The sequence below is a fragment of the Sapajus apella genome, unplaced genomic scaffold, assembly GCF_009761245.1.
Source record: "Sapajus apella isolate SASKATOON/1434 unplaced genomic scaffold, GSC_monkey_1.0 scaffold18, whole genome shotgun sequence".
Classification (NCBI taxonomy): domain Eukaryota; kingdom Metazoa; phylum Chordata; class Mammalia; order Primates; family Cebidae; genus Sapajus; species Sapajus apella.
In genome coordinates this window covers 25,275,884-25,292,926 of record NW_022436958.1, presented here as the reverse complement: position 1 = coordinate 25,292,926, position 17,043 = coordinate 25,275,884, and the positions used below count along the sequence as shown (strand labels likewise).

General features: G+C 33.1%; 1 protein-coding gene across 20 annotated transcripts in view; it reads right to left on the bottom strand.

The window, feature by feature from the left end:
• Positions 1-17,043, bottom strand: part of SLC4A10 (solute carrier family 4 member 10) — a 350,715-nt gene that overhangs the window by 211,441 nt on the left and 122,231 nt on the right. The gene's annotated exons all lie outside the window — the stretch shown is intronic.

Here is a 17,043-nt window from a genome sequence, read left to right as displayed (position 1 = left end):
CACATATTTGAAGAAATATCATTTGGTTTTTTATGACACTGAAGGCAGTCAAACATTCCAGTTGTCACCATTTGTTAGTGAGATGAAAAGCAAAAAAACAAACAGTTATCCTAACAATTTAATAATATCCACTTTTATCCTTGATGAAGAATTCTTGTTAACAAGATGACATTTTGAACTATGCAAGGAAAATATGAAAATCACTAGTATTAACACCACTAATGCTATAGCAGGGTAAAATAATTCCACTGTCATTAAAAATGGGGTTGGGGGATCTAATCCCTTGAAAGCAATTAGTAGCAATTATTAGGTAAAAGGCAACTCTAATTACTTTGCTTCAATATAATGCATTTCATTCAAACTAAACAATAAATTATCTATATATTTTTGCCAATTTAGAATGAGTCAATAGAGACTATGTCTTCTGAGTACTAAACACATGCTCAAAATAATACAGACACTAATTTGGTACACAAAATAGAATGGGGGGAGTTGAGTATAATCCATTTTGACAATGAAGGAATGAATGAAATACAAAATTCTGAATGAAGTAAAATGTAAACTATTGTATTTCCAACTTTTATCTGGTTATGCATACCTCTATAAAAATGACCTTAAAAGTGAACACTGAGCACAAAAGGAGAAATAAAAAGATAGACTAAAGATGAGTGAAGCTTCCAAGCTCTATTCCTGTCTTTTGTAGTATATGTCTAGTAGAAAAAAAAGGTTTTTGTTTCTTCTTTGAAAGCCAGAGTATACTGAAAAAGAAATTTTTTTAATTAAATTTAAAATATAAAAAAAATGTTTTCTTCTATCAGCTACATTGGAGCATCAGACATTGGGGACCTGCCTTTCTTCCATTAAGGAAGAAATCTTTGACAGAGTGCCATAATATGTAGTAGTGAACATAAGTCGTGGGAATCCAGAAAAGAAAGAAATCACTATTAATTTAAGGGCATGGACAGAACAGAGAGAGGAGGAGGAAAAAAAATTCAATGTCTCAATCTTGGCGAATTCTTATAAGGGGCCCATAAAGAATTAAAGTAAAGAGAAGAGAAAAGAAGAATCAATAATGTCAAAAAACATACAGACTTTTTTTTAATGATGCAAAATTATTTTCCAATGTTGTTGAACTTGGACTGCATGATCATTGGTAACCTTGAAAGGGGAATATATGAGAAAATGCAAAAGTCAAAATCTAATCAAGCAAAAAATAATGAGGTTTTTTATCGTGAATAAACGAGAAAAGAGGATATAGTTCTTGACTCACAAGGCATAGCTGATTGTCATCAACTTACCCCCTACCACATATGTTTGCTTTTAGACCTTTGACTAGACTTAAGTTCCAGTGGGCCTTGAAAGGTGAGGTACAAAAGGTGACCCACAAGGAGTTGAGCTACACTCCAAATAACTGCCAAGATATTTCCAATTTATGCAGATAGAAATACATAGGATATATGTGGGAATTGATATTAAGGGTGTTGAGGTAATAATGGAAGGAATATAACATTGTCTCAGGCTGACTTTATTGATATGGGCCCACTAAGCAGAGATTCTAGATTTAATGTTGTCGCTCAAAGGGTTAGAAAGGCCTCTAACAGTTTGAATAGTTGGCTAAAACATGAACCAAGAGGTGGGCTACCCTAAATGAAGTTGAAATTCCAGAACTGCTTTGGTACACTGTAGAGGAAAGTATATAAATGCTTGGAAAGACTGAAATGCTAGAGTAGATTTATGATTTAAGGCTTGTTTGCCCAGTCCAGGAGGGTTCAGAAGGCATATCTTTTACCATGACTATGTGAAACAAATTTGTGATGAGAACCCTAGCATCCTTGAAGAGCTCTATGGTCTCTTTCTTCTGTGAGTCAGGAATTACAATGGGAACTGCTGTCATCAAACTGGAATCCTAAAAGGTAATTGGGATAATTAGATCCCAAGCAGGACGGGCCAAGAGACAACACTTAATCACCAAAGATGGGTGTGGTTACCCTATAAACAGTAGTCAAAACAGTAATCAGAATAGTCTGATTCAGAGACCTATGGTATTGGTTAGTTAAGGTGTCACTAGAAGTGACATAAATGGGCAGTCTACTAAATTTTTATATGATCTGTAGAAGCAAAAAAGGTTGGCTTCAAGGTCAGTGAAGAAGTCTAACTTGAATCATTAAAAGAGAGAGTCATGGTCTCTCAGTCAATGTCCATATTTGGGCCAATTTACAGACCCAGAATCTCTTGAATGAAGGAGAGGCCAGATCCACCAGAGAAAGGATCCTGCTATACTGCCAAAAAATTTGTAGTCTTTCTCATAGCCTTCCTCAAAGAGACCTACCACCTTTTACCAGGATGACTGTGTATTGGGGAAAAGGAAATAATTGGACTTTGGGGGATAACTGGACACTGTCTCTGAACTGACATTATTCCAAGCAGACTGAAAATGTCATTTGGGCTCACCAGCCAGAGTAGGGAGTTATGGATGTCAGGTAGTCAATGAAATTCTAGCTGGAATCAGTTTCACTCTGGGTCCAGTGGGTTTCTGAATACATCTTGTGGTTATTTCCTCAAGTCAAGAATGAATAATTGAAAGAAAAGTAGATTATAATTAGGAGAATCTTCAAAATTAGAGTATTCATTTTCTTTTCAAGTCAGTTAGACCTTTGCATACCTGAAGGTTAAAAGAAAGGTGTCAATATAGAGGAGAACTAAGATGCTAGGAAAGAAGTAAATAAAAATCCCCCCAGCCCAGGTGCCAAGAAAGAATATTACTCTGATCTAAGAACTAAGCTACTAGCATTAAAGATAGGAACTCTTTTTTTTTTTCCTGAGGTTTGGGGAGAAGATTGGAAGGGTTGTTATATAGTCAGAGATATTCTGAAAAAACAAAGAAAATGATAAGTGAGGAACCTTCTACTAGGTTGCCTTGTTTTGGGGGGCAAACTGAGAGGTGCTATCATTTTCCAACAGTAACACAGCAAGTAAATGAAGAAATTGAGACATTGATAAGAATAAAGATTCCAAATCCTTTTTGAGAGTGATATTTTAGTTGACATTATCAGGACCTTTATGGATAATCAGAACAGATAACTATTTCCATCGGTTTTAATTTGAGATGACCAAGGCAAAGGAATCTAAGAGAAAAATGTCACAATATTTTTGGCTTCCTTTGGATAACACATTAAAAACAATTAAAACCCCCATAAGAGCAGCGTATAGCAAGTTCCACCATTCTTTGACATTAAAAATCTGTTTCCACTTAGCTTTTCTGATTAGTTTACTACTGTCTTAGAAAACAGTTCAAGGAATTAGATGCTAAACTGGTAAATGAGGTGTGAGGTATATGGTTAACTGTTTTCCTAAATACTTACGAGAATGGAATAAATAGCAGTGTTAAAACACAAAAAAAGGCATTATAGTCTGGTGTCTGAAGTAGGGAAAAGTATACCTAACACACATTATGTTTTATACCAAATAAAGTTTAAAAATTCTCATGTCTGTGAAAAAGCCTGAATGTGTGAGTGTATACATATATATATATATATATATATATATATATATGTATACACACACATACACACACATATATATATATATGCTTCTTAATTCTTCAACATAATCTTGATAAAGATTTTTGCCTCCGTGTTTTACAAATCATTACTTTCAGGTACAGATACATTTCAACCAGGGAGGTCAGCTCTCCTGTGCTTCACACAGAGCAAAATACATAATGAGTGGAAAGATATGTTTTTTAGCCTGTGGTCTTGTATCATATAAAGAGACAGATCAGGGCTAAGTGTTTGCAATCAGAGTTAAAGAAATGTATTTTTTTCATATAGAAAAAAGTTAAAGAAAAAACAAAAATAAAACAGGATTCATAGGCCAAGCAGTTTTTAAAATGACTTGGTTTGAGCAATAAAATGCAATACAAAAAAACTAAAAATGGGATTTATATAATTTTCCCAAACCAGACAAATATAAGTTTCAATCTATTTAGACTCTCTTACTGATATATTTACAAAGCAAATTTATTATTTTTGCAAGACCTAGTCAAATATATGTCACATTAGAATGACTCTCTGCCCTCTGAGGTGCTGTTAGGCAGAATGCCAAAAGCTAAATCATGTATCCATGTTCAAAGGTCAAAACAAGCACGATTCCACTATGTCTTACAATGGCAGGCTCTTAAAAACAACTGCAAAATTGAAAGTTTTGTGTGAAAGGTCAGAAGATGTTTTACCCTAAGCAGTGAAACATTTAATTTTTATTTCAAGGACCTGAAACAATTTTTAACTTATGCAAATGATTTTTCTGTTTATTTATATAAGGCACCTATGCGATCCTCAAACAAAAGATTATTCCATTAAATAGATGGAAAGATACTAAGAGTGAAATTTTATAGAAGTAGAATCTAAATAAGAAAGAGTTGACTAATTACCGTACAAGTTGCAAGTAAAAATGACTTAATTTTAACGTTTATTTGAAAGAAAATACTAGAAACTAGAATATGAATATAATTCAACATAAGTGTCTCGTTTTGAAGCTTCACATACAGTACCCCCTTTAAATACTCATTGGATGCTTCAAAGAGAAATCAAATGTATACTCTATCAGGAAAAAAAAAATCCCAAGATACAAATTAATACTAATACATGTACTGAAAGCTCTCTACTTTGGTTACAGTTTGAAAGATCATTTCAATATTATTTAAAAATTTTTAACAGAGCATGTCCCTCCCTCCATGTTACCAATAGCAAGTAAACATGGGGTAGGATGAAGAGAATGCAGAGGGACAAATGGTACCGGGTACCAGCTTTTGGTTACCCCAAACACGTAATAAGATAAATTCTTATCTCATTTTGTACTGAGTTACTCTCTAGATTTGTTGAACATCAAACACATCAATGAATCTTAATTTCCACATGTATTTGCGCATTTAGGAGCAAACTTAAGCACTGTGTAAGGAGGAAAACACATAAACATATTACATTGCACCTTAATACAATTTACCCTTGCTATGTCATTGGGTAAACTTTTTTTTATTTTTATTTTATTTTTGAGATGGAGGCTTGCTCTTGCTCAGGCTGGAGTGCAGTGGCATGATCTCGGCTCACTGCAACGTCCCCGTTCTGGGCTCCTGGGTTCAAGCAATTCTCTTGCCTTACCCTCCCAAATAGCTGGGCTTATAGGCATGCGACACCATGCCCAGTTAATTTTTGCATTTTTAGTAGAGATGCGGTTTCGCCATGCTGGCCAGCCTGGTCTTGAACTCCTGACCTCAGGCGATCCACCTTCCTTGGCCTCCCAAAGTGCTAAGATTACGCATATGAGCCACCACACCCAACTCCATTGGATAAACATTTATAAGATAATCGATTCTAGTAAGCAGTGCAGGACAGTGTTTTAAAATTTGTTTGGACATGATCCATAGTGAGAAATATATTTTACATCCCAACACAGTCACATATTTATATATGTGTAAACAAAAGTTTCACAAACCAATACTTACTATTAACAATGTACCCTGATATTTTCTACTCTATGATATTCTACTTCATTTAAAAGTACTCATCACTATCCATTAAGTTTATTTTAAGACGTAATAATAGGTTTTCACCTGCCCTGGTAAAGACTATTAGTTAACAGTAACTAATCTGACAGAAATCATATCTTAAGTCTGCTCTAATCAAATGAACAAACCATAATTCATTATTTTTCAAGATAATATTTTCCCATTTTTGAAGTGTCAGTTGTGCCAAATTTAGGAAGGGGAGAATTTTTTTGTTGTTACTTTTTACTAAAATATTAGAGAGCAACAGCAAAAAAAAAGAAAAGGTTTCTAGCTCAACTTTCATAACTGAACCAGTGCATTCCCTTATGGAAGAGCAGCTAACATGGGCCAGCACTCTTCATTGTTACAATGGTCACATAAAACTATCAACAATTTCTTCTGGAATTGTTTGTAAATATCATTAATCTCTCTATGAATATGTTAAAAAATACATTATTCTGAATTACTGTAACTCTTGTCCACAGTCTGAACAAAATATATTTTTCCATTTTTACAAAATAAAAGTAACAATAATGCCATGAGCTATAAAATTCAAATATTTTATATTCATGCTGTAATCCTTTTCGCAATTCTCTTTGCATTGTAGAATGAATAGAGGACAAAGCAGTTCATTTTCAATTCTGAATTCTTTCTTAAACTACTTCTAACCCTGTCTTCTACTCTGTTCCTTTCCTCTCCCTATAAATCTCCATTTTCACTGATTTTTTATTTATTCTTCTACTATTACACTTGATAAACTAAGCAATTTTATTTATATATTAATATATTCTCTTCCCTTTACAAAAAAAGATAGCATGCTAGAAACACTTTCTTGTGCCTTGCTTTCTTACTTAACAATACATTTTTACAGTATGTAGAGATCCTTCTTATTCATTTTATAGCTGTATAATACTCCATGGTATGGATGCAGTATAATTCAGTCAACCAGTCCCCTACTGACAGGCATTTGAATAGCCACCATTCGTTTACTATTACAATTATTGGAAATGGGTAACTTTGCACATATATCACTTTATATTTTTACCAGTTTATTTTTTGAGACAGATTCCTAGAAGTGGAATTGCCATGTCAAAGATTAGATGAATCTGCCATTCTGGCAGATACTCCACATTCCCCTTCATAAGGTTGTATCCCCTGCTTTATTTATAATATCAATTTTTAAAAAGCAACCACCATTTCTGCCTTTTTATTAGCCATTACGATAGTATGGTATACTATATATTCTCCACTAACCCTTATAAATCTGCTTAGCACTCTTTTCCCCATGCTTTCTCTTTACCAGCTACATCACCAAATTCCTTGCCTTCCACCTTCTGGTTAAGTTCAGCCAAGAGGAGAGTATGCCAGAAGACTGGAGTGTGAGAGAAGAGAGGCATAGTTCCTGTTAGGCCATAGTATGGCAATGGCTGCAATCCTCTATCAAAGAACAAAGCTCTTGTCCTATGACTCCTTTACAGCTATAGCTCTTGCCAATATTTAATAACTGCTCCCACACTTCATTCCTTTAGGCCTAGGGTTAGTAATAGATTCCTGTTGTTGCAGGTCTGCAGGATTTCAAGAACCCTAGTGGATTTCCCTTTATCCTGCCTATACCTTTATATGTACATTTTTTATTTCTTATTTGCCCACACCTTTATACACTGTCCTTTCATTAAACTCTTTTTATCACCCCTTTTGAGTAACCATCTGTTTCTTGCTGTGACTCTGACTTATATCTATGTGTCATGTTTTAATGAGTAAAAATTCATGGCTTCAAATCGTGTGGAAATGGACATGTAATTAAGATGGCAACCTATGTACATGACTTTGAGTATAAAACATCTTTCAAAAATATACTGCTGAATGAAGGGTTGAATAGAAAATGGTAGGGAAGAAACTGGATCATAAAACATTGCTCCACGGTATGACTAACTTAAAATGTTTAATTTCTGCCAAAAATAAAAAAAGAGGGTATAAGAATAAACTTCTGGATGTGTGAAAGGAAGTGAAAAAGTGTAACTAACAAAATGTAGGTATGGAATGCTTTCAAAGAAGTTTTCTAATAACTCAAGGAATGCATGGTCTCTGTCAGTCTATGGGTTAGTATCTTCATTAATATAAATAAAACATTTTCTAATATTAATTTAAGGAGCAGTAAAAACATATGGACACATATATTTTATAAACATGACCTAAGAGCTAGTTTTTTAAGGTTTATTATTTTCAAAGGCTTCAAACTTTTCAATTTTCATTAATATTAAATACTTCATAGAAAACAAAGGCTGATTTGGCTCATTTCACTATGTTAAAATATGAATTTTCCAAACTTTTAGCACCTCACATACCATATTACTTTTACATTCAAATTTAATAATGTTTTGCTACTGTTTCATTAAATAACAGATGAAAGATTTTAACTTCTTAGTTTTCTTATTTATCTTATTACTTTTATGTCAAAGTAAAAAATTAAGAAAATTGAAAATTAACATTTAGATTCAATGCTAAAATTCAACATATACATTCATTATTTACTCTAGAGTCATTCCATTTTCTTATTACCATGTAAGTTAAAGTGCAGTACAAATATAAAAGACTCAACTGCTTAAGGTCTAATTGTATCATACTGCTTTAAATAGCCAATATATATACCAATATCAGCTCAGAAATTGCTGTTGTAAGAATTTAAATAAATACTAACTGAACTGAAATCTAAGCATGAGTCAAGCCTTTTAATTTCACTGTATATATTATATTTCCATAAAATTTGTTGGAATATTACTTTGAAATTCAGTCTTTAAACTCATATTTAATCTATGACATACACCATCTCATGATAATACAAGTTAAATCTGTTTCATCTACTGTACTAACTAAATCATATAAAATATATTTCTTCTAAGGTAGTCCAATAAATCACTCTCTTTCCTTATGCATTTTTATTAAAGAAGTATTTAAGTTCCTTTCTAAAGTATCTACTTGGGTTGTTGGCATACCAACCAACCAAATTAGGTTTCATTTATTTATGCAAAGCAAATGTATTGTTTCATCTTTACACATGCAAGCAAAAATAGAACCGAGAATAAGAATTGGAGGGTAAAATCCTCTAATGTAGGAATAGTGTTTTATTTACTTGGAAAACTCCACCAATTCAAAATGGAAAGACCAGTTGAGGGACCACACAGTTAGGTCAGGGAGGCTCTGGTCTGCTGAAATGAAATAGTCCAGTGTCAGGTTCAGAGTTCAAAGTTCAGAGGTGACAATGCTGGAGCTCCTTCTGCTTCAGGATTAAGTTCATCACAACATATAGTGTTATACTTCTGACTGTTGCCGTGACCTAAGAAATACTATCTCTCCTAGTGGGCCTAACATCTACTAGTTAAAGGATAAAAGGTATCTGAGAAGTTAAGAAGAGTTTTACTTGGTCAAAAGTATTTTAAAGGGTAGTGAAACCTGCATTTTTGCCTACCCAGTTTGCTTGTTTTTAATTCTAGATTTGATTACTGACTTGTTCTTAAGGGTCCTTCTGGAGCCTCTGTTCTGCCTGTGAATTTAGTTTTGTACCCAGAACCTGATATTAACTGCTGCTAGATTTCCTTATTGCTCTCCATGCTGTGTTTATTCTCTTCATGTTAACTTGTTCATAAATGCCTTACCACAAGGCTCCATCTGTCTTGCAGGCCTTCCTTTAATTCCTGCTGTGTCCTTCCCAAAGCATCTGCCACATAGCTCTTGAGTTTGATGCCCAAGTCTGTATTCTTGCTAGTGTATCCTGTCTCTCTGCTGCTCATTCTCTCATTCTGGAGGGCATCAGAAAGCCAGTGCTGGATGGAGACTAAGAGTTTTATGTGCAGTCACATAACATCTAGATGCAAGTCTTGTTTTAATGAATTTCTAGCTATGTGACTTTGTATATTTTAGGTAATCTCTCTGTCTTGAGTGACTTATTTACACACGTAAAGTTTATTAATTTGCCTAGCATGTAGTAGGTTTTCAATAAATGTTTGTTATTATTGCTTTTTATATTATTTGTATATTGCAGTATTTCCTTCTTTTATATGGCTCAGGAATGTGACTGTGTGTGTGTGCGTGTGGTGTGTATGTGTGTGTATAGATACATGCATATGTATATTATATATATATACCACATTCTCTTTATTCATGCATCCATTTATAGATTTTTATGTACTATTGGGGCCACAAAAACCAATAGGACATGGTTCCTTCCCACAGAGACATTACAGACTTGATGTAAGTGCAGTAATATAATGGTATTATGAAGGAAATACAAGTGACAATCATAAAGATTGTTAGTTTTTCAGATAATGTCAGTAAAGACTCCATTGAAAGACATGGGAGCTGATTTTTAAAAGATAAATCAATCTTTGCTGGCTGACAAGGGGGAAAAGTGATGGTTTAGTCATAAGTATCATAACAAGAGCTGAGTTATTTGAAAAAAGGTGAAAGACATGAGCAGGACCCAGAGCAAGACTGATTTGCTACTAAACTGCCAAGCTAGTGATTTGTTTCTCCTTACAATCCGAATTCCAGGGAAGAAAACTTCTCTCAAACCCTGGGACAGGATTGAAAATCCTGATGTAAAAAAGTAGAGCCCTGAGAAATTATGTGTATATATGTATTTGTATATAATTCTTAAAATTGCAAATTCCATGGAAGGGCAAAATAGTTAACTAGATATATGATAAAAGAATAAGGGAACCAGGAAAAAGCTCTAAAGGAATTACACAGAACATAGCATAAAATTACAAAAATATAAAAAATCCAAAAGAAATAACTAAAGAAATAGGGGTTAATATGAGAAAGTCTAACATATACCTAATTGAAATTTCTTTAAGGTAAGAATGAAGAGTGAAGGGATGCCATTTTAAAATAATAGGTAAGAACTTTCCAGAATTGATAGAGGACATGAATCCTCAGATTCAGGAATCACAAACAAAAAAAGCAAAAGAAAATTCATTCCTACACACATTATTTGAAACAGTAGAATGAGACGTTTTTAAAGCTTCCAGGAAAAAAACAATCTGCAAAGAGATGACAAAATAACAAAACAGAAGAAACAAGACAATAAAATAGTATCTGTAAGTACCTAGGAAAAAATTTTGTTATTCTAGAAGTATATGCCTAGCTAAGCTATCTTTCAAGAAAGACACTTAATCTGCACAGCAAAGAAGACAATCAGCAAAATGAAAAGGCAACCTATAACATGGGAAAAAATACGTGCAAACCATGTATCTCATAAAGGGTAAGGAGTTAGTATCCAAAAAATATAAGAAGCTAATACAACTCAATAGCATAATTTTTTTAAAAAGCTTAATTTGAAAATGAGCATAGGACCTGAGTAAACATTTTCCCAAAGAATACATAAAAATGATCAACAGATACATGAAAGGGTGCTCATACTTCCCAATCATCAAAGAAATGCAAATCAAAACTACATGAGATATCAGCTAACACCTGTTAGGATAGATATTATCAAAAAGACAAGATATAAATATTGGTGATGGTATGGAGAAAAGGGAATCCTTGTACACTGTTGATGGGCATGTAAATTGATGCATCCATCATGGAAAACATTATGGAAGTTCCTCAAAATTAAAAACATAACTACCCTATGATCTAGCAATCCCACTTCTGCCTATATTTCCAGGGAAATGAGATCGGTATCTCAAAGAGATAGTTACACCTCCATGTTCATTGCAGCATTATCCACAAGAGCCATGATATGGAAACAACATAAGTGTCTGTCAGTGGATCAATGGATAAAGAGAATGTGGTATATATATTATATATTTTACATATGTGTGTGTGTATATATATACATATATATACACATTATATATATACACATACATACACACACACACACACACACACACACACACACACACACACGAGTCATATTCCTCAGCCATATAAAGAAGGAAATCTTGCAATATGCAAAAATATGAATAAATCTGGAGGACATTATGCGAAATGAAATAAGCCAGACATAGAAAAACAAGTACTATATGATCTTACCTATATGTAGAATCTTAAATAAAAGTCAAAATAATATAAGCAGAGGGTAGAAGGTTGGTTGCCAGGGACTGAAGAGCACGGGGAAATGGGGAGATATTGGTCAAAATGTACAAACTTTCAGTTATAAGATGAATAAGTTTTGGGGATCTAATGTACAGCATGGTGACTACAGTTAATAATGTATTGTTTACTTGAAATTTGCTAAGACAGTAGATCTTAAGTGTTCGCATCACACACAACACACACACACATAACTATGTATGCTGATGTATGTGTTGATTAACTTGATTGTGGTAATCATTATACAACGTATATCAAATCGTCACTGTACACCTTGAATATATAGTTTTTATTTGTCAATTATACTTCAATAAAACTGGGGAAAGACACTGAATACTAACAGAAACCGAGAAAATTTCACACCAACACATCCTTGTTAAAGGAATTTCTAAGTATACAATACAGGAAAAAATAAAATGATCTCAGAAGGGATATCTAAGGTGGAAGAGGAAATGCTGAGCCGATAAACTGATGGACATAAATAAAATAAAATGAATTTAAATAAAATTCATGATTGCTAGATCCTTTTTATTTGTAAAACACTTGAAACTTTAAATTAAGTTGTTCACTAGTTGAATGTAAGGATCATATTTTGGTTTGTATTCAAGTACCTATCTGTGCTTTGACCTAAGACCATATCATTTGTAATGCTCCCAAATATCAATATCCTTCTCTATTCCTACCACTCAAAGTTTATACACTATGAACTTGTAGGAGACATAAGTGTCAACTGTAAGAAGGGGATGGGGATAGATATATGTATTTTTAAATGCAACTAGCAAGTTCTACCTTTTTCGTCATTAATAAAAGCCTGCTCTTTGTAAGCTTATAACAATCTGCAATATCAGTATACTACAAGGTGTTCAGCCTTCTTAACATTAATTAGGACAGTTCTGAGTTGGCCTACCTATGCAAAAGTCAATGATGTGAATTATTCATACTGAAATAAGCCAAGAGTATCTGTTATTTTAATGATTTATAGGTAAATTAGATTTGAACAGTCAATAATTTCAAAATCAAGATGGAAAGAAGTTTCCTGATACAAGCAAAACCAACAAATCAAAGCAAAGTGGGAATAATAAAATAATATTTGAAAGGCTGATGGATTAAATGAATTGGGAAACTTCAAAAATTTTTTTAGATAAGGAGAGAGATAAATAAAACATAAGGAGACGAACTTCAATGATTAGTGAAAATAAGCAATGGAAAAAAATACTGTACTTCAGGTATGAGCATAAGTTATAAAAACCATAGTGTTTGAGTAATTAATTTAAAAAGCAAAGTAAGCAGCTCTAATCAGGATTGTTTTTAACCTCAATGATTGTTTGCTAGTGATGAGTTTTATCATATAACTTAAAACATAGTAGAAATGTTAGTATACATGTAATTTACTAAAAAATTGACATTACATTTAATTGCAATTTTAAGCAAAATAACTTAATGATACAAATACTAAAAATATCTCAAAATTTAAAAGATATAGAAAAGGAAACAAAAATACTATAAACATGGAAAAAATGAAATCAGATTTGAAATGGGACATGAAGGAACAGAAAAAGGATGAGTAAAAATATACATAGGATTCTTGATTAATAACTTCATAAATTTCCTACATTATTTATTCTCTTCATAAGACCAAAAATTGTTTATTCTTTGAGTTAAGTTTATTGAGATGATGGAGTTTTTTCTGTTTAGAAGAACTTCACTGATTGGAAATATATGTAATTAATCTGATCTCTAATTAGCATATGATAAAAACAGCTGAAACTAATTTATAGTTAGTATTGTAGCTACAAATAGTTCCCATGTATTAAATTCACACTGTTAGTTGGCACTAAGCATAGATTTATAAGAGGCAGTAGAGTGGTAGTAAGAAAGGCTCTGAAACCAGCCTGCCTAGGTTCACATACAGTTCTGACACTTGCTTAAGCCATGTGACTTTGTGCCTCAATTTCCTTATGTGCAAAATTGGGATTATATTACTTACTTGGATATTATGGTTATGAAGACTAAATGAGTTACATGTTGCTAATATGGTTATAATACTATCTGGGAGTTCTATATTAGGGTTAGTGAAATAAACATACTTTATCTTATTTAATCCTCCCAAGAGCTCTAGAATGTAAATATTTTTATCCCCACTTCAAAGATGAGGAATCAGGATCTCAACTTAAAAAGGTTAAATGACTTGTTTTACAGCATATGTTGCCCAACTAATATGGAACAATGTTGGGATTTCAATCAAAATTCTTTATTTAATATCAACTTTTGTTTTAGATACAGAGGGTACATGAGCAGGTTTGTTACATGGAAATATCGCACAGTGCTGAGGTTTGATGTAAGAAGAATCCTGTCACCTAGGTAGAGAGCACAATACTCACTAAGCAGTTTTTTTAACCCAGCAGTCTGGTTTCATAGCCTTTCCTACTACCACTCCACTGCCTCTTATAAATCTAAGCTCTAGTAGTCCACACTGTCTATTATTCCCATATTTATGTCCATGTATACTCAATGTGTAGCTCTCATTTATAAGTGAACTGACTTTAAAATGCTTGTTCTTTCTGTTGTGCACATACTGCCTCATTTTCTCAAAAGCTTAGCCATTTTTTCTCTTTTATATACCACATAAGTAACATTAATAAAAATTCTAAATAGAAAAAAACTAAATAATATTCCAGATCTTTCTGAAATCTTATAATCTTTCACATTTTCCCCTAATTCATGTTTATAAGAACATATATGCACATACGGTTATATATTTTTCTTCTTTTAATCTTCAATTATGGTTTATATTATTAGTACTCATAGTATCATGCTGTCCTCTTTCTCTTCCTGGACTGTAGGAAGAGAAATAATGATGACTCAAGAAGTATCAGCAAAAGTGATGTAACATGAAAATATGACCCAAAGTAGAGGAAAGAAGGCTTGACTTCTCCATGTTCCTCTCTTCCCAGGTACAGTGGGCAAGAAGATCATGAGGTCCAAATGGTGCAGCTATAAAATCTATGTAAGCCAAAATTTCTGAGTGATTTTGTGAAACAGAAGTCTATAATCTTGGCCCTGACTCATCTTAAAAATGTATTGTGAGCAAGAAATTAACTTTTGTTGCATTAAGCCACTGATAACTTGCAGTAGTTATACAGTACAACTTAGTAGATCCTGACTAATAAGAAAGAAACACTGTCATATTCATACTTCTCAAAATCATACTTTCTAATCATTGCATATTATTCCATGAGGTTAGTATCATATAGTTTGTTTAATTCTTCCTTGTGTATTGGCAACTTATATTTTTATGTAATTTCTCACTAACAAATAATTTTACAATATCCATATTTGTAGAGATTAAATTACTATCTTTGGTGTCTACTGCATCAAAGCATGAACACAGTTGGGTACTTACTTAAAAGTACTCCATCAAAATCCAATCAAATGGTACAGCATACTTTTAAAATCACATTTTAAAAAATGCTAAAGAGGCCAGGCATGGTAGCTCACGCCTGCAATCCCAGCACTTGGGGAGGCCGAAGTGGGTGGATCACAAGATCAGGAGATTAAGATCAGCCTAGCCAATATGGTGAAACCCCATCTCTACCAAAGTTACAAAATATTAGCCAGGCGTGGTGGCACACACCTATAATCCCAGCTACTTGGGAGTCTGAGGCAGGAGAATCGCCTGAACCCAGGAAGTGGAGGTTGCAGTGAGCTGAGATTGCGCCATTGCACTCCAGCCTCGGTGACAGGCAAGACTCTATCTCAAAAAAAAAAAAAAAAAATTTAAAAGAACAAGTTAAGACAACAGACAGTAAAAAAAGTCTTTGGTACAGAAATAGCTACATAAGAGCAAGTATTCTAAAGGGACGAAGATATTGGAGTTATGAGAAAAACAAATGCAAGATATCTAAAAGGCAGGGTCAATATCATGGGAAGAGAAGGAATGAAAACTTTCAATGCTCCCAAGTGAAATTTGTGAGTATGTAAGAAAAGAGAGGGTAATGCTGGCTTAAATTAACAAATAGAAATATTAGATTAATAGACTTAAAAAATGGTTGCTGGAGAACTCTTGAAAATCACCTAATCTATGATCTTTATTTTAAAGATGAGAAAACTCAACTTCCCAAAGGTTAAGCCAAAGATCTCAGCTTATCACACAACATAGCTTCTATTTTTTCTCCACTTTAGATTCCTATATCTCCTGTAGTTTGTAAAAGAAATTAATCTCCGTTTGGAAAACACGTACCAAATCAAAGAATGAATTAATGTGACACGAATGTAAACTTTTCTCATTTAGGCAAGTAAATAGCTCTCTGAAGCCCATAATGACAACAAAGAAGAATTAGAGGAGAGATCTGGAAGAAATTTAGGGAAAAAACTGCATACTGATAAAGTAAAATTCCTTGTAGCAAAAACTGTGTTCAATGAATCTGTCGTAACACAAAGAAAAAAAGTCTTATCTTTTCGTATGAGTCAGTTCTTTATTTTAAAATGACATTTTTTATGTCTAACGCATACTTATAAGAACAAATTTGGGAGAGATGAAAATTTTTTCAGTTATATTAAGTGGGGGTCTAGGTTCAAGTTTTTGCCTGTATCTGATAAATGCGAACTTGCCTGCTTTTGACATGCTAAATTCCTTAACATTGAGCATGCAGTAGTTGCATTTGTAACTAAAAACATGAAATACTGAAATATTGTGAAATATTGATAATTGTGAAATATTGAAAAATCCTGTTCCTTATGAATTTGCTATTTCCAATGAATAAAAGCTCTTTTAATAAAGCATAAAAATCATATGGAAGAAGTATATGTAAGAATATATTTTATTTACTTACATAGTAGTAAATTGAAAAATAATACTTTCAAATGCATTGCATATATATCTAATTTATTCCTAATCAATGTGGAAAAAAGGGGGACAGGAAAAACAAAGACAGACATATGACTTCAAATTCTACAGAAATGTTACATCCCTGTGACTCAGTCAATAACATGATTGGCAAGCAGCCAGATGCAATTAGCCACCGCTGTCCTATCAAGTAAATGAGAAGAAATTTTGATTCCCTTTCTGCCTTGAAGAAGACACATTTTGGGCAAAAAGCCATACTTCATATGAAAACAATATCTCAGAATCTGATATTTAGTGTTTCTTTCCAAGCCCTTTACCCTAGCAGCCAAAAAATTTAATTTTATTGTACATGGTTCCTAGTTTTGTCACGGAACTATTTTATAGAAAAAAAATTCTATTGTAATTTTTAAAAGTGTTATGTTCAGCCTCCCACTCAGAACTTAAATCTGTTTACAGGCTATTTACAGGCTACTTAATAGCCCCTGAAATTAAACTATAGGTTGCACAATTTAGAAGTCAACAATACAACTCAAGAGGTCCACAAGATGTGATGGTTTAT